The 25,858-nt window shown below is 43.8% G+C and overlaps 1 long non-coding RNA gene and 1 pseudogene across 1 annotated transcript; one reads left to right on the top strand and one right to left on the bottom strand.

Moving 5' to 3' along the window:
• Positions 1-2,645: 2,645 nt before the first annotated feature.
• LOC136304242 (uncharacterized) lies at positions 2,646-11,294 on the bottom strand. The gene is made up of 6 exons (XR_010724443.1): positions 11,252-11,294; positions 5,162-5,263; positions 4,093-4,132; positions 3,559-3,690; positions 3,061-3,112; positions 2,646-2,689 (listed from the first exon to the last, which is right to left on the bottom strand). It is a non-coding gene; the product is annotated as an uncharacterized lncRNA (long non-coding RNA).
• Positions 11,295-11,508: 214 nt separating this feature from the next.
• On the top strand, positions 11,509-23,111 carry LOC136304241 (inhibitor of nuclear factor kappa-B kinase subunit beta-like; annotated as a pseudogene).
• The last annotated feature ends 2,747 nt before the right edge of the window (positions 23,112-25,858 follow it).

The following is a 25,858-nucleotide window of genomic DNA, read 5'->3' as shown; positions in this document are numbered from 1 at the left end:
TTTGGGACTTTTGGGGCTCTAAAAATCCCAATTTTTGGGGGGAATTTTGGGGTAAATTTGAGGGATTTTGAGGCTTAAAAAATTTCAGTTTTCAGTGGAAATTTTGGGGTCATTTTTAGGGATTTTGGGTGGAAATTTTGGGGTGAATTTAGGGGATTTTTGGGCTTTAAAAATCTCAGTTTTGGGGGGGAATTTTGGAGTAAATTTTTGGGATTTTGGGTGGAAATTTTGGGGTGAATTTAGGGGATTTTTGGAGTAAATTTTTGGGATTTTGGGTGGAAATTTTGGGGTGAATTTGGGGGATTTTGGGGCTGTAAAAATTCCAAATTTTTGGTGACTTTAGGCGATTTGGGGGCTTTAAAAATTCCAATTTTTTGTGGGAATTTTGGGGTTTTTTGAGGGATTTTAGGTGGGAATTTTGGGGTGAATTTGGGGGATTTGGGGGCTTTAAAAATCTCAGTTTTGGGGGTTGAATTTTTGGGATTTTGGGGCTTTAAAAATTCCCACTTTAAGCAGGAAATTTTGGAGTGAATTCTGGGGATTTTTGGGCTCTAAAAATTTCAATTTTAATGGGAATTTTGGGGGATTTTGGGTGGGAATTTTGGGGTGAATTTGGGGGATTTGGGGGCTTAAAAACATCTCAGTTTTCAGTCGGGATTTTGGGGTCATGTTCTGGGATTTTGGGGCTCTGAAATCCCGATTTTTCGTGGGAATCTTTGGGGTCATTTTTGGGGCATTTTGGGTGAATTTTGGGGGATTTTGGGGCTCTAAAAGTTCCTATTTTTAGTGGGAATTTTGGGGTGATTTTTGGCATTTTGGGGGGAAATTTTGGGGTGAATTTTTAGGGATTTTGGGCTCTAAAAATCCCAATTTTTAGTGGGAATTTTGGGGTGAATTTTTGGGATTTTGGGTGGAAATTTTGGGGTGAATTTAGGGGATTTTGGGGCTTTAAAATTTTGTCCTGGGTTGAAGTATATTCTATCACCATCTTCATGAACTGTTGAAACCAGGTGAGGCAGTGCTCCCTGCCTCCTCCACTCTGGCTTATCTTCTGTTAATGGCCCATCAGCACCTTTGCTACACAGCTCACAGATAACCCCCTCCTGGACTACCTCCTGTTAATGGGCCCATCAGGCCTTATCACATGACTCACCATCCCATTGTGAGATGCTCCGCCCAGAGGGAGGAACCAAGCATTCCAGCCTGGATATAAGCTGAGACTCTGAACACCAGAGGGGCGCTTACCCACTGGATTCCCAGAGGACCCGAGCTACCAGACCTTTCTACAGGATCACTGCTTCAGGAAGACCACCTCATCTGGACTGCTTCCATCACTCCGCTCAGGTTGTATTCTGACTCTGTCAGTGGTCTTTTGTATTATTGCATCTATTTTAGTTTACTTTCTTTCCTTTTTTTTTCCTATTAAATTGTATCTCTGACTTGGAGCCTCTCATTTGTTTTGCTTCCAAACCACTACAAATGGAGAAGAAAAAGCCCATTTTAGTTATTAATACAGTTGTTCACGTTCCATCACAATCAGAAGACAGCATAATTAACTATTAGCATATTATTTGAGAATCAAAGCTTCCAGCCAGAAAAACTGTCTGTCAAGAGATGTCAGTAAGCAGAGGCAGCCATAGTACGGAGACCACACAGTTCCTCGTGCCCACACGTTCCCAGTGCACGATGCAAGTAATCATCAAAAGCACAACTGAGACAGAATACAGTAATAGAAAGTTAACGACTTACACCATTTGCACCATAAGAATGCAGTAAGAGGAGGGAGCTCAGGCAAATAGAGTTACAAAGTAGGTTGAAAAGCAGCTCGTCTTACTAATCAGAACAGCATTGAGCGGTACGATGTGCAGAATTCAGAGACAACGTAAGAAAAATATTATCTAGCAAATAATATATGCCTGTGGTTAAAGATCGAAATTATGACACCCATTCCTGGTTTTGCCAGCTCTCCTGTGAAATTGTGAGGAGGCTCCACTTCTCCATCATTAAAATGGGGATCACAGGAAGTTCTTGTTACTTGGAATGCTAAAGTTTACTTAAACTTTCAAATTCTACGTATAGGATACTGCAGAAGGAGTGTTTTCAGTTTTATTTAAGTCTTGAATTTTAAGCACAGTGGAAATGAATGAAAACACAGTTAAGTTAAACTCTGGTGCTTATTTGTCCCTGGACCTTTTGGATAAAAGTCCCTCTGGACTAAAAATCTGAGGAAAACTAGTAACAGCAGGGAAAGTCAATTGCATTCATAAGTAGAAATGAAAGCTATGTAAGGTGAAGAAACTCGTGTGGCATGCGTCAATGGAACTAGTCCTAGTTATTAGTTACTAGTCGCGGCGAACAGGCGCTTTCTCGCTTCCCAGGCTAGGAGACGCACTTTCCGTGCTGCAGAAGCTTCTCTGCTTTTGGAGAGCTCAGAAACGGCACCTAGCACTGTTCTCAGCCTGCCTGCAGCGTTGAACCACTGACTGCACTTGGCGCAGAGAACAGGCGCTTTCTCGCTTCCCAGGCTAAGAGAAGCACTTTCCGTGCTGCAGAAGCTTCTCTGTTTGTGGAGAGAACCAGTCCACCAGGCCATTGCTATTCCAATTTAAACATTCAGTTCCACTCTCTGCTGTGCTCCAGATACCCCTATATGTTACTCCAGTGTCTTTGTAGCATTTAACTTCAGTATCTGAAAACAAGGTAAGATCTGAAAATCTAAGGACAGCATACCAATTCTTTTCCCTGACAGTTTCCCCAGTCTCTGCTCTGTTCAAACTTGGCTCTCAAATGTCTTGTCTAGTAAGTCAGTGAAAATGCCCTGTCAGGCAGTCTGTAAGTGTATATGAAGGTCTTCAGTTACAAAATTTAGAGTTTTATTAAGAGGCACCTAGAACAACCAAGATGTGCTTAAAAGTTCTTTGTAGTATTAGCTTTAGAATAAAAAAAGACAACTTACTAGAGAGCCTAGCCTACAGCAGGAGCTTCTGGGTATCTCATCCTTGTGTACTGCACAGCTAACCCCAATAGCTGTGTTCACAGCAGTTGATGCGGTATACTCACCTATTTCACACTGCTTCCCTGAGAAACCTTGGTGGCACTGGCAGATGAAGAGCTGTGGGGAATAATGTGCCTGTGAACACTGGCCCCCATTGTAGCATTTATTTCTGGTGCAGGTTGTGAAATAAGCAAAAGCCAGGAAATACTGTTAGATTTCACAGAAGCAAGAAGCTGGAAATGTAGACACACCTTTCATTTTCCTGTCAGTCTCTTTTAGCCTGTTCTGTTTTTCCCTACCCACCTGTTATTGCCATGTGCTTACAGCCTTTTTGTGTAGCGCTTCAATTTTTTTCTCTGTTTCATTCTCTCCACATATTCTGTCAGACTTTCTCAGCTCCATGCCCACTCCCACTTAGTCCCGCCCATGACAGTGTATACTGGTATTTTCTTTTCTATCCTCTTCTATTCCCAGACAAATTTTCTGTGCAGTAACTCTGGCCCTGACAGTGGATGATTTGATGGACAAGCTCTCACCATTTCCTTTTTCTTTGTCATACTTACCTCTGACAGGCGCAGTGTGGCAGTGACTCCGACCACTGTCACACCCACAGTATTCGATTCTGCTCCCTGAAAGCCTCAGCCAGGTCCCCCTGTATTGGTAAATTTCTGCAGATGAATTATCTGTGCAAATGGCTGTAATCGGAGAAAGGAAATCCTCTTTTAGTTCAGGGAAAAGACCTGGCTGAGCAAAAGGACTCCCTTCTATTTCCAGGAGAAAAGGATCTGTGATGGGAGCATTTGTCTAATGGGTTGCCCTTTTTCCTTCTCCGACCACAACGGTCCCATCTCTCTCGCTGCTGTGCTGCCAAATGTACTGTTCCACTATTGACTCGTCTCTCTTTCTTTCAAGAAGAGCAGAGGGAGGGGAAAACTTTGTTGTGGATGGTATTAATGCGCTGGTATTTTGCCTTCTGAATCTCTCATCCACATAACCATGACCAAAAGCTCTCAGGCTCTGTTTCCTCAGCATGATTTGCTTTCCCCTCCCATGTTCATAATGCTCCAGCTAACATGGTTTTAGTTAGCCTGGCTTACCTCTAGATCTGGCTCCTCGTTTGAAACGCATGTGTAAGCCCTGCAAGCAAAGAAGGTTAATTCTGTGAGTAACTGCTCTCTTAAAAAAGATGAGAGAACAAGTACCTTCAAAGAGTCAGTCCTTTTCTTAAGGGCATGTAAATCAGGAAGCTCTGAGGAATTGTCTGCCCTCTTGTCAGACAATACAGTGAAATGTGCCTCCAGTACCTCAGTATGGGTTCCTAAGAATTGTAAATCATTTTGTTCCACAGATTACCAGGTGATTGCTTGTCATCTCAGTGAGGTGAATTTGGGATATGCAGTACTCACATTGTGTGTGAAGTCATTATGTGTTCTTGGGGCGTTGCAAATGCTAACTGAAGCTTGCCAGCTTTCTGCTATTTGAAGGAGGTTCAAGCAAATAATTTCCAAGGTAGGTACAGTCAACAAGCAGTTACTTTTGCTCACTGACATGCAGTTTCCCCATGAGACTTTGTAGCTTGATTATCTTTAAGAGATATGTCTCTTGCAGCCAGTTAAATGAAATATTTTGGATAAAGTTTAATGGAGGAAACCAATTTAGAAAGCTTCTTTGATTAGGCCACAAGAGAAAGAAGATAAGAAGGAGGAAAGGTGGGATAGCAATTTTTTGAGAAAGGGAGTAAACGTTCTGGAATTGTGTAGCATTTACTCAAGCTGTGTGTGGTGTGAGGCTTAAAGTGAGGGGACAAGGGAACCACTGACGTGCAGTTTTAAGTGAGAATAGTGATGAAGATGATGACCATAGAAAACGGAAGGCTGGTTACAATGGAGTTCTAATTAACAGTGAAAGGTGACAGTGAACAGATACACCAAGAATACCCGGAGAAGACTTGTTTACTTGCAAGTCTTGAAATGAAAACGAGCCAGGATAACACATAACACATCCACAATGATAGACCACTTTGTAACATTTTTCTTCCTCTGGTTTGTAGTGAGCTAAGCAGATTCTCATTCTGTCTGATGCAGACAGCTGCAGCCAATGGCAAAGAAATGCTGCTGAAAATACAGGAAGATGGCAAGAGAATTATTTGATGCATTAGCCTCTTACCTGGCACTGGGCAGTCATGATTGCTCCTACCAGCACAAGGAGACATGGGAGCTTGCCTTCCATTCGGAGTGTTTTTCACATCAGCTCTAAATATCAAATTATCTGTAGAGACAAAAAATAGGATGTTGAACAAAGGAAGTTTACAGTGTGAATGCAGTTCAAGGTGTAACTTTAAATGAAAGTTTTAAATGATGAGAATTCTTTTTATACATTTTTTCAACCCATCACTTCTCAGCTGTCTGGTCGAACTGTCCTGGTCTTCCTAGGGAAACTGCCAGGCTGGATCCAGATGTGCTTTTACTTGATAAACTTAGAAACTTGTAAGCTAAAGCACACTCATTTACATCTGGAGGAAACTGAGAGAGTGCTTCCTGGGGAATAATACAGAAGTAAATTCCAAGTACTTTTTCCCTAAATTGTAGGATGCCAAGAGTAGTACCATGTGCACTATTAGAGAGATGGGCTTATCTGATGATGCAGTGTAATGGTGATTTAAATGCGTTAATTGAGATTCTGATTACTGACACCTACGTAAGAGATCTCTTGCAGAGGGTCTGCTGAAGGGTCAGTTTGTGTTAACAGTGGTTTAAGAGGATCTGCATTTCTTGTAGACTGCTACTTTGGGTGAGAGTGAAGATTCTCTCTTGTGTAGAGAATGTGTAGGCAAAATGACTTTGCTTGATGATAGGTGAGGACTTATTTTCAATATTTCTACCGATCCTTCCCAACTAAGCCTTTAGTTTTTACTAGTATCATACGCTTTTGCTAAAAAGGCAGAGTTGTGGCAATGGTCTGGCAGGCTAGCTTTTTTCTGATAGTCTCATTTATTTGTTGCAGCATCTTTCTCTATGTCACTTCTATGCAGTCACAACTATACATTATTCCCTCTAACCTCTTCAGCAGCTTTACACTTCAAAGCCCTCTTCAATCCACCAAGAAGAGTTTCTGCTTTCTCCAAATCGATTTACATCGTCTGACTCGTCTATCAGTACTCTTGGGAGAGAACCTTCATTGATCCCTAGTGGAAGATTGTAAGGTGTCATGTAGATGTGGTGGACCCTGCCTGCTTTGAACAAGTCCTGCACCACAAGTCCATTTTCTCTCTTCCTTTTAAAATATAATACCTCCCATACAAACCAAGAGCTGGGAGCAAGATAAAGTAGCAGGCACAAGATACAGGCAAGAAGATAGATTTTAATTTCCAGTCTCTAGGATTGCCCTGAAGTTCCAAATACTTGAAATAATATTCAGGCAGCGTTGCCCACACTATCACCTTTTTATCATCTATGTTATATGCAGAAAGCTAACTCAATTATTTGAAAAAACTACTACTTCCGGAAATCATGAGCTCAGACTCTGTTTATATAAAGCCAAAGAAGGCAGCTGGATAACAGCTGGTGAAACTGGAGTATGATAGATGAGTCATAAATTTGGATTCAGGGCTAATATGGAGAAAGACTCTGGGTTTTTAGTAGTTTTGTCATTGGGGCTTTTTTGTTTGTCTGTTTGTTTGTTTGTTTGTTTTAAAATTTGTTCAAAGCAAAAGGTATAAATAGTCCAGTTTCTGAAGCAGAACCAGAAGTACAGCAGGATAATTAAGGATGTGATTTCTCATCATTAGGCTGCAAAAAGAAGGGACTTAAGTTGCAAGTCAGACTGAAAAGATTCACAAGAACATCTTCCGAGAACCTTAATTACTCCATGCTTTATCTTTAGGTCACATCTTGACAATAAAATCCTTAAAATTCGGAGCATCTCTCAGTGACTTGTATTGGTCCATAGATTTCACAGTACACTTTTTATATACTTTCAAGTCATTTTTCACCTCTTAGGAAACACTGCATAGTGAGCCTTTTTAAAAAAAAGTGGTACAAGCAATTCCCAAATAGACATTAACTTCAATTGCATCTGAACTAAATCAGCAGCGTTCCCAAAGCCGAAGTGAATGATCTGAACCGCTGTCCAGTCGGTTGGTTTCTGCTGTAACCCTGTGTTATAGTATCCTTACTCCCCGCAGCTGTGGCTCATTATTACAGCTAGGCAGGCCTGTGTTCTGAATCCCACAGTGGCAATATTATAACTTGCTAATTGTTGGTATCACTGGTGATCTTTGTTGTTATCTGTAGAGAAGGCTTGAAGTTCTTAAAACTGTTAGAAACAAGATTCCGGTAGCTAAGACGCTTTCAAAGAAAGCTTTGTTCAGTGAAACTACTTAGATCTGAGTTGAGCTGCCTGCTTAGAATTTCTTCCTGGGAAGCTCGGTAAAGAACTGTTGAGATCTTATTTCTGAGGTATCTGCTAAGATGCCCCCAAAACAAGGCAACACCAGTGATTTTTTTTTTTTTTTCCCCTGGCCTAACTGATATCTTGGAAGAAATCTTAGCTACGTGAAACCAGCAGGAAACTGCAGACCATTTTCAGGGGGTAGTTGAATGTCTTTTTATTTTTTCTTTGCCTGGAAGACTGACATGAGGAGTCTCTATTTTAAAAGCGCCTGCATGGCTTAATCAAGTTTATCTCATATATTCATCTGTACAAGTAGATTCTAGCCTTACACAGCATGTGTTTATACTGCAAATGCTGTAGATAGTCTCTCTAAAGTTGTTTTGCATCAGATGCCACACCCTGTCTTCCATGGATTTCTGTTGCCCCTCTTCAGGCTATCTTAGCTTATAATGCTGCAGCCTTTCCCCCATCTCTCCCCAGCTCCCTGTGGGATACCTGTCCATCCACTGATGGCTGCTGTCCCACTATGCATGGAAAACTGGTAACAGATGTTACCCTATGTTTCTTTTCAGTTTTGGGAAGGTACAACTTAAGCCAGTCAATTGGAATGTCTTGAATGATAAGCCTCGTCAAATTGGAATTTTATGTCTGTTTGAAAAGTGTATTTACAAAGCTCCAAGTAGAAACCTGCAAGCAATGCGCATCTGGCAGGGCTCTCATAAACATGTGCACCTTCTGATCTCAGTCTGTACTTCCTTTACGTCAAAAATACTAGACAATAAGTCAAAGACCTAGATGCGATGTTCTGCCATTTTGATTCTACACTTTCAAGTACATTAGGACATAACAGTGTGCGATTCCCTACATTTGTCTCTTTTGGCTGAAGCATCATCAACGGGAACGCTTAAAATCCCACATATTAACCTTATTATTACTAACAGCCTTTCTAAGCAGTAATGATGTGTGCATTATCTTACTAATGTGAAGTAAGACCTAAAACAAGAGCTGTAACTTATGAAGTGTGAACAGAAAGTTCTTAATCATAGAATTATTTAGGTTGGAAAAGACCTTTATGAGCATTGAGTCCAACTTAAAACTAACATTGCCAAATCCACCAGACCATGTCCCTAAGTGTGACATCTATAGATGCAGATATTAAAAGTAGCTCTCCTTCCTCCCAATGACACAATGCATCCATTCCAACATACATTGTTTCTGAATCTATAGCACTAATAGCTTTCTTGATGATGATCAGCTATCTTGACTTAGTTGAAGCAACTGACTGCCTTCTGGATAAAGTGTTTCTGCATCCCCTTTCTGAACTGAGCAGATGAATAGCACAATTGAACTATTTCTCCTTAAAAATATAACAAACAGACCTCTGTTTTGGGGGGAAAGAGCTAAAAACCCAAAAGGAAACAAAAGCAAGATGCTGTAGTCTTTTAGGACATTGGATGAAATGAGTATTTCAAAGTCTTTGTTTTTGGAGTCATTCTCGGTATTTCCTGTGGGTTTGGCCACATTTAAGGAGAAGCATATTTAGGGAGAACTGAAGATGACCCATCCTCCTCCTCCTCCGTGTCCCTCCATTATCATGCTTTGGAACCTGGAGTGAAAGGCATAGTCTGATCTCCTGGGAAGATCAGATAAATTCTCCTTTTGCAGCTAGTTCTCTGTGTCTCCTTACCTTACCATCAAGATATTGGTCCACAACTCTCCCTTTAAGTTCTTCTGCTAATGTCCTTTGTGCGGGGGACTCCTCCTTGCTTAACTGGTCAGAGCCCGAGGCTGTCAGCCCTTTCCCTGGAAAGCTTCAGCTTTCCTGAAACTACTGAAAGTTAGCAGCTTTACCCACACTATGAATCTCTTCAAAAACTGGAAGGCAATAGTTCAGTTAGTTAACTGTCATGGTGCTTCAGTGGGATTTATTAAATAATAGTATTTAATAGTACTTAATGACAATGCCGTTTATGTTGAAAACAGGAAATGCCAGTTTTGAAACAGGTGCAGAGTCGTGCCTACTTTTTTGCTTCTTCTCTTCTGTATTCTCTTGATGATTTGCTTTCCAGACCAGGCTGGGTTTGTGTTTCCTGCGTCTCTGCTCTGATCTCTGTCCTACTTGTAGCGCCACTCGAGGGGGTGGAGACTCCCTGGGCCGTGGGGCGTGCTGTCCACATCCCACCCCTTCCCGAGCATCTAGGGGATGGTCCAGGCAGGCGGCTGGCTGGGGGGGAGCCTGTGAGGGACGGGAGGAAAGCTCCTTGCTGGCATGCTGCTGGATTTTATGACCAGTTTGTTTTGTTTTCTCTCTTTTCCAGTCAGAGAGCAGATTCAGCCTTCGTAACAACTTTTTTTCCCCACTGAATACCTTACTGTTCAATGACAGAATAGTACTTATCTCTTACAGTGAACTGTCCTGTCCCATTATGCTTCTGGGTGTGTGAGTGAATGAATGCACAGCTGTATTATTTTCTAATATAATCAGAAGTCTGCAGTATGTAGACTTAGTAGTAATAACGAGAAACTCCTGTTTCATGCACGAGTGTAGTGTGCTGTACTCCTAATTAAGATGTTTGGCAGAGAGGCCCTGACCCGCATGTAGAGCAAAGCATGCCCTGCACAGAGCCATGGGAGAAGAAACAGTCAGGGGAGCTTGCAAGTTAAATGAACAAAACTTCTAATGAACTTTAGATATAAATAAGGAACAGCATGTTGAGGACCAGAGCTAAATGTTCACTGATGCTACTCATCCTAGAAAACTGAGATCTACTCACTGGGGTGTGGTCACGAGGTATTCAGTTATCAAAGTGTGGCAGACAAATGCGATGATTAGTTTTAGAGCTGATCTTAGGGCACTGTTATGAAAACAGTCAGTGGTGCAATTGTTACAGCGATGAATGTGTCCTACCTACTTGGGACTGAGTCACTAGCAATCAGGCTCCTGACAGAATTTAGTGTAAGGCATAAGAACTAGTATGTGAGTGACTTCATTTTCAGGAAGCAGCTGTCTGGAGTCCTCCTTTGGAAAGCACGGCACTGGTTATTTTGCATAATGGTAAAGATGAAACACTGCGTACTCTATATGTTTAGCTCTTCTCTGCACGGAGATCTATGTCAAGATTATCAAATGTATTTCCCCAAGAGTCATGGTGCTGGTGATAACATTACTGCCATAAATCTGATTTAAGTGTAGCTGCATTTAACCATTTCCAGAAAGGACTTCCAGTTGCTGAGATTAAACACTGCTGAGTGAACAGGGGCTAATTTATTTTATTTTTAAAGATAACAGCCTAGATTAAAGATGCTAACAAACTAATGGCCTTGGGGGAAGATTTCAAAAATTATTTTTCTGACTTTTCACAGCTTAAGGACAACCATAATTGTCTACGGAGTGCAGTGCCATTTGTAGGGCTTAACATATTTTAGGAAAACCGGCAATAAAAGTGTCTGCTCTCTCAAGCACCACCTACTGGCTTTTCTCTAAGCTGATCCTCGGGATAATTTCAGCAGGACTGTTTAATGTCAGTGACGAAGTGTGACATCATGACATCCCACAGCCGCCCCATGTCACCCAGACGGGACCCTCTGTGCTCGGTGGCTTTGGCAGGTCCAGTGCAGGTGACTGGATTTGCGGTAGGTCTTGGAGTGTATTTTCCATCCCCGTACCGTTGTGCGTCTTTGCAGTGGCATTAAAGCACCTCACGCCAAGCCAGGCCAGGAGGAAGAACTATCCGAACCCGGTGTAATGCCCAGAAGAGCGCTTTGGTTCGGGCGGTGCGGCGGGAAACGCAAATGGCGCATCCCGGATTGGCAAGTTTGGCAGATGCTGTGGGAAGAAGACGGCAACTCTGCAATTTTACTTACGCAGCCCACGAGCTGTACTCTCCTGTCATTCCGAGCCCATGACTTCACGCGGTATGGCGGCCACGAAGATGGCGGCTCCTGCACTCCTCGCCGGGGCGGCCGTGACCGGGCCCAGCGCCGGCCCCGCGCGGCCCGTTTAAGGGCGGGCGGGCGGGCGGGCAGTCGCGCCGGAGCCGGAAGCGCAGGTCCCGCGGAGCGGAGCCGGGCCCGCCGTGAGTCGCCCGCCCGCGCTGCGGGCGCTGACCTGCGGGCCCTGGGAGATGCGGGAGCGCCTCGGCACCGGCGGCTTCGGCAACGTCATCCGTTGGCACAACAAGGCAGGAGGCGGCCGGGCCCGCGGCGCCCCGACTCGGGACCCGCGCTTAGCCCAGCCCTTGCCGCGTCCGCAGGAAACCGGCGAGCAGGCGGCCATCGAGCAGTGCCGGCAGGAGCTGAGCCCGCGCAGCCGCGAGCGCTGGGCGCTGGAAATACAGATCATGAAGAGGTGAGGCGGGGAGGCGGCGGCGCCGGGCCGAGCCCGGTGCCCGCTTGCGGCCGGGCCGGGCGGAGGGCTCGCTGCGCCGTGTGGCGGCAGTGCCCCGGGACGCTTGGCCAAGACGGCCCTGGAGCGCGGATCTGACGGGTGCGCTGAGGGAAATGGGGGGGAGAGGCTTTCGGCCGCCGGCCGCCGAGGATTTCTCTTCCGGGAGGTGCCCAGTCGGCTGCGGCGGCAAGTGCGTGGCAGTTCACGCCTAAGAAAGCTTCGCCTTGTGCTGCGTGAGACTCTTGGGTCTCACACTGCCGTCTTCGGCTCGTCTGCCGTGCCCTCAGCGCTACAACAACGCTGCTACCTAGAGCCGCCGCTTTGCCTGACTTAACGTCTGTGCTGTGGCAGTCCCTTGGGGTGTTGGATTAACATTTTCGGCTGCAGCAGTCTCATTGCAGTTTGGGTCTTTTCTGGACGGTAGCAACAGACTCCCTTGTGTGATAAATAAGAATGGTGATTAAGTTATAAGTTGTTGGTTATAGAGTTGTAATGTTTTGTTAAATTTAGTTCAAGAGTTATAATGCTGTTTGGCGGTTTTGTCCACTCTGTATCCCCTACCCAAAAATCCCACTTAGCCTTTCCATCAAGTCAAGCTGTTGCTGCTCCCTGGCATCACTGCTCCCTGGCATCACTGCTCCCTGGCATCACCACTCTCCATTTCTGCTGCTGCTTTGCCTGCCTGCACCCAGCCTGTCCCATCGGCTTGTGCCCTGCTTGCTCCACTTCCTGTCGGATCCTCTTCCTACTTCCTGCTGACAGCCGGCCTGTCACTCAGGCTGCTGCTGCCACCCTTACGGTAATTAGAAGAGCCCAGCTGCATGGTGGGACCATATCAACACCAAGAACCCCTAGCCAAAACGAGCCAGCTCAAAGTTTCAATCTACCAAAGACAGCACTGGACTTAGCATACACAAGAGTATTTATGCCGAGGGTTTTCATAAGTTTTTGTATCTTGCCATAACTTACAAAGTACTTAAAGAGCAAGACACCCCTGGACTCCATGAGCCAAGAGAGTTCTTTGGAACCCCCGCGAGGCGAGAACTCCCACTCTGCAGCACCAGCAGCAAAGTGGATTGCACCTCCTCCTCAGCGGTGTGGACGAAAGGGAGCAGCAGCAGCGTAGGCCACCCCTCGAGACCCTGTTTATTAAAAAAGGCATTTAAAGGAGGAAACTGTGTCTCCTGCCCATTTATAACACTTGCACTCCTGTGCAGGGCTCATTGCTGTACCTTCTAGACAGATCTGTAATGCATACATGTTGAAGAAACACACTGTCTTCCATATGAAGTGCCAGGAGTTAAAATGAGTCCGTGAGAGATGGAAACCTTTAGAATTCACTAACTCAATTTCTCAAAGCATTTGTGACCATGTTGGGCTTTGCGTGGTGACCACGAGCACATGAAAGTGTATAGCAGTTTCAGAACATCATGTATACTTGCCTAATTTTTGTTCTACAGACTGAACCATCCCAATGTGGTGGCTGCCCGCGATGTCCCTGAAGGGATGCAGAAGCTCGCACCAAATGACTTGCCATTGTTGGCCATGGAGTACTGCCAAGGTGGAGACCTCCGCAAGGTGGGGTCCCTAGGATGGTAACCTAGGAATGGATCACCTTCTGATCTGATCCTAGGTTTTCTACTGAAGTTTTCCCTTCAAACCGTTGCTTTCATACCCTGATGTTTCCTATTTCTAGTCATGGCATCAACAAGTGTTGGTGGCTTTGTCCTTGGTATTATGTTCAGCTCTTAAAGACTTAAGTGCTTTGTATTTTTTTAGGTGCAAGTGACACTGTGAGGAGTTTGCACACAGAGAATGAGGGCAAGTGTAGGGGACGTGCGACAGTATTTGAGTATGGCCAAGACCATTGTGGGGTAGGTGCATCTGTAGGCTGTACCCTTCCTGAAAGTGATGAACTCTTGTCTGTCATAGGAAGAGATAACACATGGTAGTTCTAATCCTAAGGCTTTTCTGACCTTTGCTATAATCTGCCCATAGCTAAAACACAGACCTTAGGCCTCAGATTAGAGTTGATAGTGTCAGGCCAAGAGGGATGGAACAAATAGGAGGATGAAAACAGGATGACAGTGACTTCTTTCATCTTCTTTCCCATGCAATTAAACCAAGGCACAAAGCTGTAATTGCTGCTACCGCAGGTCACAGTCCATAGAGTTTTGTGCTTCTGGAGAATTTAATTGCTGTTGCTGAAACTTCTTGCATCCCTGAGAATTTGTGGAACTCTGGAGTTCACTCGGGATAGAGAAGGGAAAGATTACATTCTGTGTTCCTTACTTGCAGTACCTGAACCAGCTGGAGAATTGCTGTGGCTTGTGGGAAGAAGCTATTCTTATCTTGTTATCTGACATTGGTAAGTGGTGGCAGTACCTTCAGTTGTCTGAACTATGGAAACCCTTTTAGTCCTGAATCCACTCTCCGGATATACAGTAGTGACCTTAGTGACTTCATTTCAGACTGACCTTTTATGATCTTGATCATCTCCCAAAAGTGTTGGGAGTCTGGGGAGGTTCTTGCCTACTGGAAGCTAGCCAGCATTACTACAGTTTACAGGAAGGATGTGAGGGAACATCCAGAGAGAGAACTCAATTTGTGTCCAGAGTTCTGTGGTGCTGACTTTACCCCTTACACTCAGTGTTTCATTGTATGTTTGATTGTACAAGGTCTGATGTGAAAGCCATGCTTATTACTAGATAGAATAGATGAATCCTTACTGAGCTCATGCTAGGTACTGTTACTTAGCTCTAACAACTGGCTTTTTCTGTCTCAGCTTCTGCTCTCAAATACCTTCATGAGAACAGGGTCATCCATAGAGACTTGAAGCCAGAGAACATTGTGCTGCAGCAAGGAGAGCAAAGGGTAAGCAGGAAGCAGTCGTCTCTACCTGCACAGACAAGTAAACTTACAAGGAACCTGCATGTGCTTCATGCAGTTACATGGTCCCTCTGCAAGAGCACTCAGCCCAGGATAACACCTGTCTCAGGTCACTGTCACATAGTATTCTGTGTGCAGCTGAGGTGAGACGTTGTATTAGACGTCTGTTAACACCTGACATTTTGACTTTCAACTATTAAGGAAAGAAGCAGACTGTACTGATTGACCAAAGATCGGAAGGAGCTAGAGGCGTAACTGCTAAGTGTGCTCCAACACCTTCAAATTTATTGTGGTTTTAGAAATCTACAGTAGCCTCCCATTTCTGCTTCTATCTCTTCACTGGCACCTTTCCTGCATAGCTTTGAAGAGCCAGACCTTTTCTTTCTGCTGTATGATGTGCTTTTAACAGGACTTCAGTCTGGCATTCTTATTCTCTGTTGTGTGTTTCAGTTAATACACAAAATCATTGACCTTGGTTATGCTAAGGAGTTGGATCAGGGGAGCCTGTGCACATCCTTTGTTGGGACTCTGCAGTACTTGGTAAGAAAGGAATTCAGCTAGAAGAGCAGCTACTGCTTTCTAGAGGGATAGAATTAACTGTTACCAAGCTTTGGGCTGGGATTAGGTACTTGCACGGTATGGGGTGCGTTTGTGGTGCTGAAGCTAGCAAAGGTGACTGCTTTTTTGCTGACACTGGGTTTTGCTGAGACTGGGTTTTGTGCTACCTGCATCTGTTATAAATAAGCAGGAGTGCCAGTAACCTATGCTACTCACTCCAGGAGGGTCTTAAAGCCCGTGAGAGGCAGCGTTCAGTAATGTCTTTAATTATTTGTACAAATGTTAATGAGATGTTAAGGGACGGAGAAAGCTAAGAGCTTTCTGGCCAAAGCCATCTGGCTTTGTCTCATGCGTGTAAACTGTATCAGGCTCCAGAGCTGCTGGAACAGCAGAAGTATAGGGTGACAGTGGATTCCTGGAGCTTTGGCACGCTTGCCTTTGAGTGCATTACAGGCTTCCGACCATTCCTACCCAACTGGCAGCCAGTGCAATGGTGAGTGAACCGTGGCTGGGTGGTAAGTGGGCATGATGTGACTTTCCTGTTTACAGGAAGCAGAAGTGTGGTCCCTTGATTCTGAGGATAATATCCCTATGTTTCTTGCCCTTTTGGAAAGTGACCCCTTTCACAGGGGCTTGACTCACCTGAGCAAGTTCAGCATTCCTGAGACTTGCTCTATGGGATAAGGGCTGACTCCCGCAGGGCAGGTAACAGAAACCAAAGTGGCATCTGTATTATATGTCAAGAGTAGCTTTCAAGAGCCTACTAGCATGCAGGCTGGGAAAGGCGGGCAATTTTTTCACCATTGTACTCGCTTACATTAGGCATACAAAAGTGCGTCAGAAGAGTGAGCTGGATATTGTTGTTTCAGAAGACTTATCCGGAGAAGTCAAGTTTTCTAGCAGTTTGCCCTGCCCCAACAATCTAAACAGGTGAGTACTAGAAATTGCTGTGCTGAGATAAACTGATTCTTCTGCAAAAGGACCAAGTTTGTGTTATATGCCTTACTGTGTTAATCTGTGAATACATTGAGTGCGTGACACAGGCAGTACTACTGTCGCTTGTCAAATTTGTGTAGTCTTGGTTTCTGCCTTCTAAACGCTGCGTTTGTGATGGGGAGAGGTGGAGTGCTGGAGGGAGAAGGAGGGGGGCAGTTTTGTCAGTCCTCCCACACAGAACAGGCCGTATCGTTACTGCAAATGCACTTTTACCTTTTCTGATCTCCTGGTTTTTGTTGCTCAGTGTTTTGTCTGGGAGGCTGGAGAAATGGCCGCAACTCATGTTAATGTGGCACCCACGTCAGAGAGGTACAGATCCTACCTATGGACCCAATGGGTGTTTCAAAGCATTGGATGACATTTTGAACTTGAAGGTAAGCAATATGTCTGTATTAGCCTAAAAAGTTTTCCAGAGAGCAGTTTCCTGAGCCTCTGAATCCTAGACTTAGGAGGAAGAGTGAGGCAGAAACTCATAGAACTGTCTCCTGACCGTTAGTGACAGGTGCTTTCCTCTTGCTTCTTTGAGGACAAATACTCCCTGAGCTTGTTGGGAGTAGTGAAGAGCTTCTGTGCATGCTTGGTTCCATATTCTGAGAGAGGATTCTACAGGTATTTAACTGCCATGTTTAACTGCCATATTTAACTCTCTTCCACTTGATGGAGGACAAGAACTTTGCCATAATGTTAGGAAGTAGCTGTAAAGTGACTTCTTGATTCTGCCAAGTGCTTTGAAGAGTTTCTTGGTGGTCATTTTTTCGGTCCCTCAATCTCTGCTCTAAGATGACCAATGTATCTTCAGCCTTTCTCATGCCATGCTACTCTTCTGGTAGGTGCTTCACGTTTTGAACATGGTTATGGGAACTGTGCACACCTACCCTGTGACAGAGGAAGAGACTCTGCAGAGTGTGAAGGCCAGGATTCAGTCAGATACAGGAATTCCAGAACAGGACCAGGAACTACTGCAGGAAGCAGGACTTGAATTGTTTTCTCAGAAGTTGGTCACTAAACATACAGCTGATGGCAAAGTGAGTCTCGGTATTTCCTTTCTTGAGTTTGAGTGAATCAGAAGTCACTGCACTCGCTTTGGGATCACAGCACTCCCTGCTGTTGTGGCATGCTTTTGTCATGGTAACCTCACAGACCTAACAGCCACTGTAGCGTAGGCAGCCTGTTGCCTTTGGTGCTCTGTGTTTGGTTGAGGAGGACTCTTCTGTTTGTGGTGTTGCCAAGGCTTGCTCTTCCCAAGAAAACCTGGTTGGGTCTTTTGTCTTGTGCAGGGGAATGATACTGCAGCAGCAGACACAGACCTTCTCTTCCTCTTTGATAACAAGAAAGTTTCCTGAGGCTCAGGTGGCCTTACGTCCTCATCCAGAAAGTGTTGGCTGCATCCGTAAGGACTCCTCTGGCATGAATATGAAGGGCGGGCCGGGGTCAGTGTTGAGAGGGGTGTCTGTGTTTTGTGGTCTGTATCATGCACAAAGAGTAGAGGGAGCTTTTGCGTATTGGGACTGAAGAAGCAGGAAAATGGACTGTCATTCATTCAGTTTATCAGAATAACTAAAAAAGGGAGGGGTTTGATTTTGACATGCTAGGGGAGCTGCACAGGGGTTATCCAGCTCTAGGCTTTGCAGGCAGTAACATGCCCCTCAAAGGAGCAATGTTTTGGTCTGTTTTGTGATAACACAGTATTTCTGCTTCATGCTGATATGTCCATTTCCCTTTCTCCCACCTCCTCTGTTTTCAGTTCAGGATCCAAAGAAGAATCTCCACTTTTTCCAGTTGCGGAAAGTGTGGGGTCAGATCTTGGCACACGATCCAGATGCTGAAAGAGGACTGTAATCGGCTTCAGCAGGGGCAGCGAGCAGCCATGTACGGTGGCCGTTTCTCCACAATACTTATCTCTGTCTTTGTGTGCTGGTGGAAGGGAAGACAGAAATGGGACCCTGTTGGAATGGGGAAGCCCGTGATTGGAGCTGTATGCAATTCATGAAAAGTGGAGAGTTAGCCCTTTGGCACAACTGCATTTGTCCTCACCGCTGTCTCAAGTATCTGTTTTGGATGTAAATGAAAGCCTGGTGGATTTCTACTTTCAGAGGCTAATAGGAACTTCTTGTCCTTGCAGGATGAATCTGTTGCGTTACAATAGTACCCTCTGGAAGATGAAGAATTCTATGGCCTCCCTTTCTCAGCAGCTGGAAGCAAAGCTGGACTTCTTTAAAACAAGCATCCAAATTGACCTGGAAAAGTATAAAGAGCAGATTGAGTTTGGAGTTAGTGAGTATAGCATCTGGCAAACGGGTCTTTTCATGACTCTTCTCCTCACAAAAACACCTGCCTCCTTCTCTGTGAACCTGAGAAAGCCAGTCACTCTTCTTTGATTCCTCTAGCTTCTGGGAAGCTGCTGTTTGCCTGGAAAGAGATGGAGCAAGCTGTGGAACTTTGTGGGCGGGTATGTTTTTAAATCTAACTGCTAATCATAAAGAGGTTTGTTTTTTGTTATCTCTCCCCTCCTCCCCCTTTAGCTTCATTGTCCCTGCCTTAAATAGAAACCCCTTGTATCTGCACTGATGTCAGATTTCACATTGCCTTGGTTTGTGTGGCACAATTTTTGTCCATTATTAGTACTACATGAAGCTCATTCTGTTGTAAGGCTTAGGGGGAAATGGGAGATCTTGGCGAAGCCCCAGAAACATCTTGGAATTTCCTTGAATTGAAACGACTCGTTTGTCTTTGGCCAAGGCTGCTGTTTGCATCTTGTTGGTTTGTTTAGAAATAAGAATGAGAAAGGAAGAACCAGTGTGAGTGTGAGTGGTAGTGTCTCTAGGTATGAGACTGTTGTGTTGCTTATGTTCTACCCTGCTTTCAGGAAGATGATGTGGAGCAGGTAGTGAAGAGGATGATGGCCCTGCAGACAGACATCGTGGACCTGCAGAGAAGCCCGCTAGGTCGTAAACAAGGAGGAACACTGGAGGATTTGTGAGTTGAACTACCTTGAGCTTCAGATGCAGGAGTGTTTCTGGCTAAGCTTACTCACTAGAGGACAGTGAAAGGGCTGTTTCTTCCACCCAAATTGTGGGGGACTGGGAGCACTTTAACACTAAAGATGTTTTTTGACTCATCTGTCATTGTTCTGAAATGGCAGACAGGTATAGAAAAGATTTGAGTTCTCAAACTATTTGTTCCATGCTTTGGTTCTTTGGAAATCCTTTTCTTTCCTGCTTTTTTTCTTCTAGAGAAGAACAAGCCAGAGAGCTGTACCGAAGACTCAGAGAGAAGCCAAGAGGTAAAAGATGCTTTAGCTCAAGGTCAGCTTGCTTTGTGTGTAACTTTGGAGATGTAGTAAGGATTATTGAGAAAACTATCTGACTTCTAGGCCTGCCCAGACACTAGCAGCACATGGGCTCTCCTGGATTGCCTTTTCTCGAGAGGGAAGTCAGGGAGTCAGTTTCACACTAGGCCAGCCTTCCTTTCTTGGTGCTTTGTGAGCTGTTCTCGAAACTCCTCTGGAGCTCTTCTCAGAGCAGGCTGTTGCCACAAGCAACAACCAACCTTTCTGGGTAGAAAGGATGAAAGACACAACTGTTCCTTTGATCCAGTCCCAACTCTCCTTTTCAAGTTCTTTAAATTTTGAAGAAGGTGGCTAAAATTCAGTGTAATTCATCCCACTCAAACTCGCATATCCTGAACTTTGGCTGTTTCAGGATTAAAGCAGTAGTGGAAATGAGCCGCTAAGAATCTTCTCACTCTGTCCTATAAATCGACCTTTCTGTGTAATATTGGCTCTCATTCCAGATCAGAGGAGAGGCGGTGACAGCCAGGAAATAGTACGACTGCTTCTACAGGCAATCCAGACCTTTGAAAAAGAAGTTTGAGTCATTTATGCTCAGCTCAGGTGAGCTTTGTACATTTTATTCAGAGTTGAGAGAAGGTATTTTCTCTTCCAGCAAGAGAAGGTTTAAAACTCATTGCATACGGCTCTTGAGATCTTGCAGTGTTAACAGAAAATAATTAACTTCAGAACTGTTCTCCTACTGCAGTGGCCCATGTGTGATCTGATTAGTTTTTATTTTTTTAATAGTAAAACTGTAGTTTGCAAACAGAAGGCATTGGAATTGTTCCCCAGAGTGGAGAAAGTGATGAATCTGATGAGTGAAGATGAGGAAACAGTTGTTAGGCTTCAGGAGAAACGACAGAAAGAACTGTGGAACTTGCTGAAAATTGCTTGTGTAAGTAAAATAAGAACTCCCCTTTAACCTGAGAATATGGTTTGTAGCACAGGCTACTGAAACAATAGTAAATTGAGTGTTTCCTATGGTTCTTTTCTTTATTTTGAATCAGTATGAAAGCCAAGTTCCAGGTTGTCTCATATTCCCGGCTGCTGAAAACTAGTGGGAACAATTGCACTCTGAATATTCTGTGTTTTCTTCAGAGTAAAGTGCGTGGTCCTGTTACTGGCAGTCCAGAGAGCATGAACACATCCCGTCTTGGTAGCTCAGGTCAACTGCTGCTGCAAGTCCCTTCTGGAACATTCAGTGTATCAGAATCTGTAAGAAAAAGGTGAGGCAAAGTCTGGAGTTCTTCGGCTGCTAATGCCACCTCTACAAAGCTAGGCTTCCTGCTTTGTGAAATAATGGCACACAGGGTTTCTCATATTTTACACTTTGTGTTCAGCTTGCATTGTCAGCAGCCTTAGTTTACTTGGTAGTTAAGACTTGCTGGGGCTTTCAGATCTTCCATATGAAAACTGGGTATCATGTATGGCTTCACTTCCCCCAGCCTCAGTAACAAAAGTGGTTTTTTGGTTTTCTTCCTTTAATCTGAGATGGTTGGGCTCACTTGGAAGTACACTGCCAGCAAGAACTGTTGAAGTATTGTCATGTAAGGTCACAGTAGCTGAGCTGTGTCATTGAGACTGCTGCATGCGTAGTTCCGGCTTGCTTAAATGAACTGGGTTACCACTTGGAATGAAAGACCTTGGTTTGTTTATTTGCCTGTTGCCCCATCCTTAAGTTTATAGGCTTCTCAGCTTTTCCTCTAGCAACAGTGGTTCCACCTAATAAGAGCCCAATTCCATCTTGGAATACATTTCCTTTCCCCCATTTGGTAAATCGGGGGCTGCCACCAACTTTTCAAGTTGCAGTATGAATTACAAGCCTATGACCTGACTAACTTCAGTGTTCTGCAGCGTATCTGCCAGAAGTATTTCTTAATGATAGAGGCAGCATCTCTTTAAACTGCCACAGAAATTAATAGTGTAATAATTGCCCCTTTCAGTGAGGAGCTGCTGCTGGAATCTCGGGAACTTTGTAGCCAAGTAGAAAATGTGATGCGTGACACAATGAAGGATCAAGAGCAGAGTTTCTTGGTAATGTATTCACTCTTCTGTAAATGGACTAAGGAAGTGCCTGGCTTCGAAGTTCTGAATGCGCAACTTTGCCACCACTAACACAGCTAAATGAAATCTGCATTTTACTCGTGGACAAGGGGGAGAGTAGGAGATGCACAGAGATAGGAAGCACCGGTTCCCTCATAATCTGCCGCCTGACTTACTCTGCTTGCCAAAACTGGGAGCCACATGCTGGGAACTTGCTGCGCTAAACAGTAAGGGATGGGGCAAAGCACTTGGCTGTTGTACAAAACTACTGCAAAACTGCACACAAATTTGGGATGAGCGGGTGTCAGGGATCCTTAATTTAACAATGCAGAATATTGAAGAGAGAGTAAAATACTGGAGAGTGCAAGTAGGTTGTTTCCTTGACAGCAGTCACGTGGCTCATCATGAAATTGACCAACTTGTTCCCAGTAAATTTTTTATAACTCTTAACACACTTTACCTTTATTTTAGAAAAAGCCCAACTGTAGCCTGGTGTTGAATTTCATTTATTCTTTCGGCTCTAGACTGGAGCTGGCTGCAGCTTCAGGTAGAAGAAACAAACAATCCAGAACAAACCCAGATGTAGAATCACTCTGGTTGCCTCTGAAGCCATGCTGCTTTGGGAAGCCAACTGTGAAAAGCTGCTGCCTCTGAGAAGGGAATATCAGCTGCCTTCTACTGTCACCAACTGCTTATGTGATACATATGGCTTAGCTTTTAGTATCCACTTCTCAGACACTTTCACAAAGATACATTAGGGAATGCCTGTTCTAACTGCTTGGAGAATGTTCTTAATTGTGCCTTAAGACAGCAGATCTCTGTCCTGATACGTCTTCCCTTAGGCATCGCCTGGGGCTGTTTTGCTGCATTTTAGGCTTTCTAATGAACAATGGACAAGGTATACCCAGTCACTGGTAGTTGTCACCTTCCTAATGAACTGTGAACTTAATTGCTTAACTTTGCTGATTTGCACTTTTTTTCTTTAAGTGTAATGGTTGTACTTACCTAATACTTGTTTCCTGTCTGGGAACAAAATTATCTAAAACATGTAAACTTTTGGTTTGCTCTTTTTGATGCGCTCAATAACACTATAATGGAAAAAGCTGCTTTCACTGTGCAGGTCTCTAAAACGTGAGAGGTGTAAGAATGTTAGCCTAGAAACCAAAGAAGGAAATCTTCAGTGTACAGGTATCGTGTAACAAAGCATTTGCAGATTATCTATTAACCATGCTTAAAGTTGCATGAAAAGATGAAAAAAAGACCAAAAACCCCAGCTGGATGGAACCTTGGTGAGAGTCAACACACACCAACCTTGTGTTCTGACTGTGACCAATTTATTTCATTCTGTTCTAACCCCAAATTTCCACTACAACACAGAGACCTCCTTTTATAAAAGGCTGTGAAGTATAGGACATGCAAAATGCAATACAATAATGGGGAGAGGTTGGATTTTCTTTTGGTTTTTTTGGAACAGATTTAAAATACAGGAAACTGAAATGTGGCACAAACATCACAACTTCCATGCATGCCTTCAAGTGTCTTCCTTTGTTGTGCTGGCACACTCTGGACTTCAGCATTGGGTTAAAGTCATTCTTGGGCAGAGTAGAAAGTTCACACTTCTTCAAATTTCCGAGTAATATTAAGGCTGAAATGCACCGGGTACACTTTTCCTTCATCTTCCAGAGCACCACCAGTTGTTTTACTTAAAGCTGTGTTAGGCTTCCAGCTCAAATCCCAGCCCAATTTTGTGACCTCCAGCACTGAAATTCTTGCCATCAATCAAGCCCGAGAGGGTCAGCTTTACACCTACAAAAGCAAGTCACGAGAACCATCATGCACTGACATCCCAGTACAGTGCTCTTCCTCAGGTCCTTGACCTCACTAATGTGGCTTAGTTGCCACAGGAACTTGCATCCATAGACATCCTTTAGTTCTCTGAGTCTGCGTAGACTTCTAGCTCCTTTGTTCATCTAGTCTGTTCTTAAGATGACAGTGAATTAAACCATAGTGTAGTACTTAACACCATTTGCTGCTACCAGTGAGAACTGCGTACCAGATCGAAGGGCATGAGTGTAACCAATTCCAGTGAGGCTGGCATTGTTCACTTTAGCCTATAGGAAAAAAAAATCACAGTATTTATAAACTGTGTAAGTATTCATACAGAAGTATCCCAGTCCCCTGAGAAGGTGGCCTATGCATTAACACTCTTGAGCTACTTGGAGACCAACCTCTCTTAGAAGCATGTTCCAGTCTTTTCCTTTTCTCAGGAGTTTTCAGCTTAAGCAAATGGTGCGAATTCTGCCTTCACAGAATGCCATGCTGTTTTTCACTGCCTCCTCTATTATGTCTTTATATCTTTTAAAGAGCTACTTACTGCAGTCCCTCAGAGCCTGTCTTGTTCACATCACTCAGGAGTGATTTTCTTTTTTCTTCTAATGAGCAAGAAATACATGAATATGCAATCCCCTTTTTGCATTACTAAGTTTTGAGCTCTTAACAACAGTATTTCTCATTTTCAATTTTGCTTCAGTGGTCCTGGAACTAATGGTTGTTTTGAAACATAAATGCTTGCTACTTCAGTTCTTGGTCTTAAAACACACACGTCAGCTAACTTTCAACGGTTAACTTACTGTTAGGAGAAGGCTGTAAGCTCAGGTAAACTTCCACCATTGTAATTATAATATGGTTTTACATTATGGATTTAAGAATTCAAAGGACACTTTCATTGTCTTTTAAAAGACATTTTTCAGCACAGTAGCATGCTATTCCAAGCACACTAGTCAGACTATTTCACTATGGACAAAATTATATTTAAGATTTCTTTTCCTCCATAAGTTCACAAGTACGATGTGTGAGGTCCCAATTTAAATTTGAACCACAACAGAAGCCACAGTTCACAATCTACCATACTTCCTCAGTAACTAGTTCAAGCAACTGCTTCATTACAAATTTTCAGTATTTAGGGGAGCTTGAAATACTCATTTCTGTAACAAAATTCTTACCACAACGGAAGTCTTCTCATCCATTTGGTACTTTCCAGCAATACCAAAACGTGTGTTGTTACTGCCAGCAGTCCATGCAAGATTGACTGATGTCTCAACCTTATTAGTAACCTTCTGATAAACAGACCCACCAAACTCAGTGCCGTCATTCCTGTTTGTAATAGATGCAAGTGTGTCAGGCCTTGCTTTGTTTAGTAACTCTTTAGATTAACCCTTCCCCACAATGATTTGACATTATCTCCTAAAATGAACCAAGAGATCCAATACTTCCCTGAACCCAGGCTCACTACTTCCTAGCTGGAGCTGGCAGACTCCTGCTCCTATTTTTTTTTGCACAAAACATGTTTTGCTTGCAGAACAGAACAAGACTTGCCAGAGACCTACAGTTTAAGGTTCTGACAAAAAAAACCAAACCAAACAAACCAAAAACAAAACCAACCCACCCAGATAACCTGGTTGCTTGTCTCAAGTAAGCCAGTGTGCAGTAACACATAAAGGAGACTTCAGTTATGAGAATAAGACTGAAAACAATGTTGTTGCATTATAATCATTTAAATACACCATCTTCAGAGCATCTCAGGCCACCTGAATGCCAAGATTAGGGCTACGCAGCGATGACAGCTGGAAACAAACACAATGCCATGCATGCCTTTCTCCTTCATCGTGGGCATTTCTGAGGGAGAAAGTTTCTGTGTGGAGAGTGTGATTGATAACTGGCTAGCTGCAAAAGGTCACGTAGACATGAGGGAGCTTTGCTGAGCACACAGGCACTCTCATGAGAACCAGCAAGGCAGCAAGCTTCGCATGTCCTTGAGCACAGCTGGGATACGATAACAAGACCTTGTAGCTGAAAGATATGAGGGAGAAGCACGGTAAAACAAAAACTTACTCAAACTATGTAACCACAAAGAAATGTAGAAAGAGGCGTAGCTGACTTTTAGTCTGAGCACCAATCCTGAGCTTAACTTTTGCAATATGCATGAGCTTATTAGTGTTATTATAAAAGCATTGTGTGAATTATCAATAAACGAGATTTGCCGATCACTCATATTGAGTGCCACATTTCTTCCGCCATGGATTTTCCACAAGAACAGACTTTCCAGTTCTTAAAATCTTCTTAGTAGGAGGTGTGATGGTGCACTTTGAGTAAATTGTGGTCAATTCTGTCTCCTAATAGCTGGCATCTTCAGATTCTACTGGCGGTGTTGGGAATATCTTTTCAAGAGTTGAGAAGGAAAGTGTCTTTTAAGGATTCTGATCTTCCA

Source organism: Chamaea fasciata, unplaced genomic scaffold, assembly GCF_029207755.1.
Source record: "Chamaea fasciata isolate MVZ Bird 193981 ecotype frontalis unplaced genomic scaffold, bChaFas1.0.hap1 SCAF_62, whole genome shotgun sequence".
In the NCBI taxonomy this organism is placed as follows: Eukaryota; Metazoa; Chordata; class Aves; order Passeriformes; family Sylviidae; genus Chamaea; species Chamaea fasciata.
This window is presented reverse-complemented; position numbering and strand designations above follow the sequence as displayed.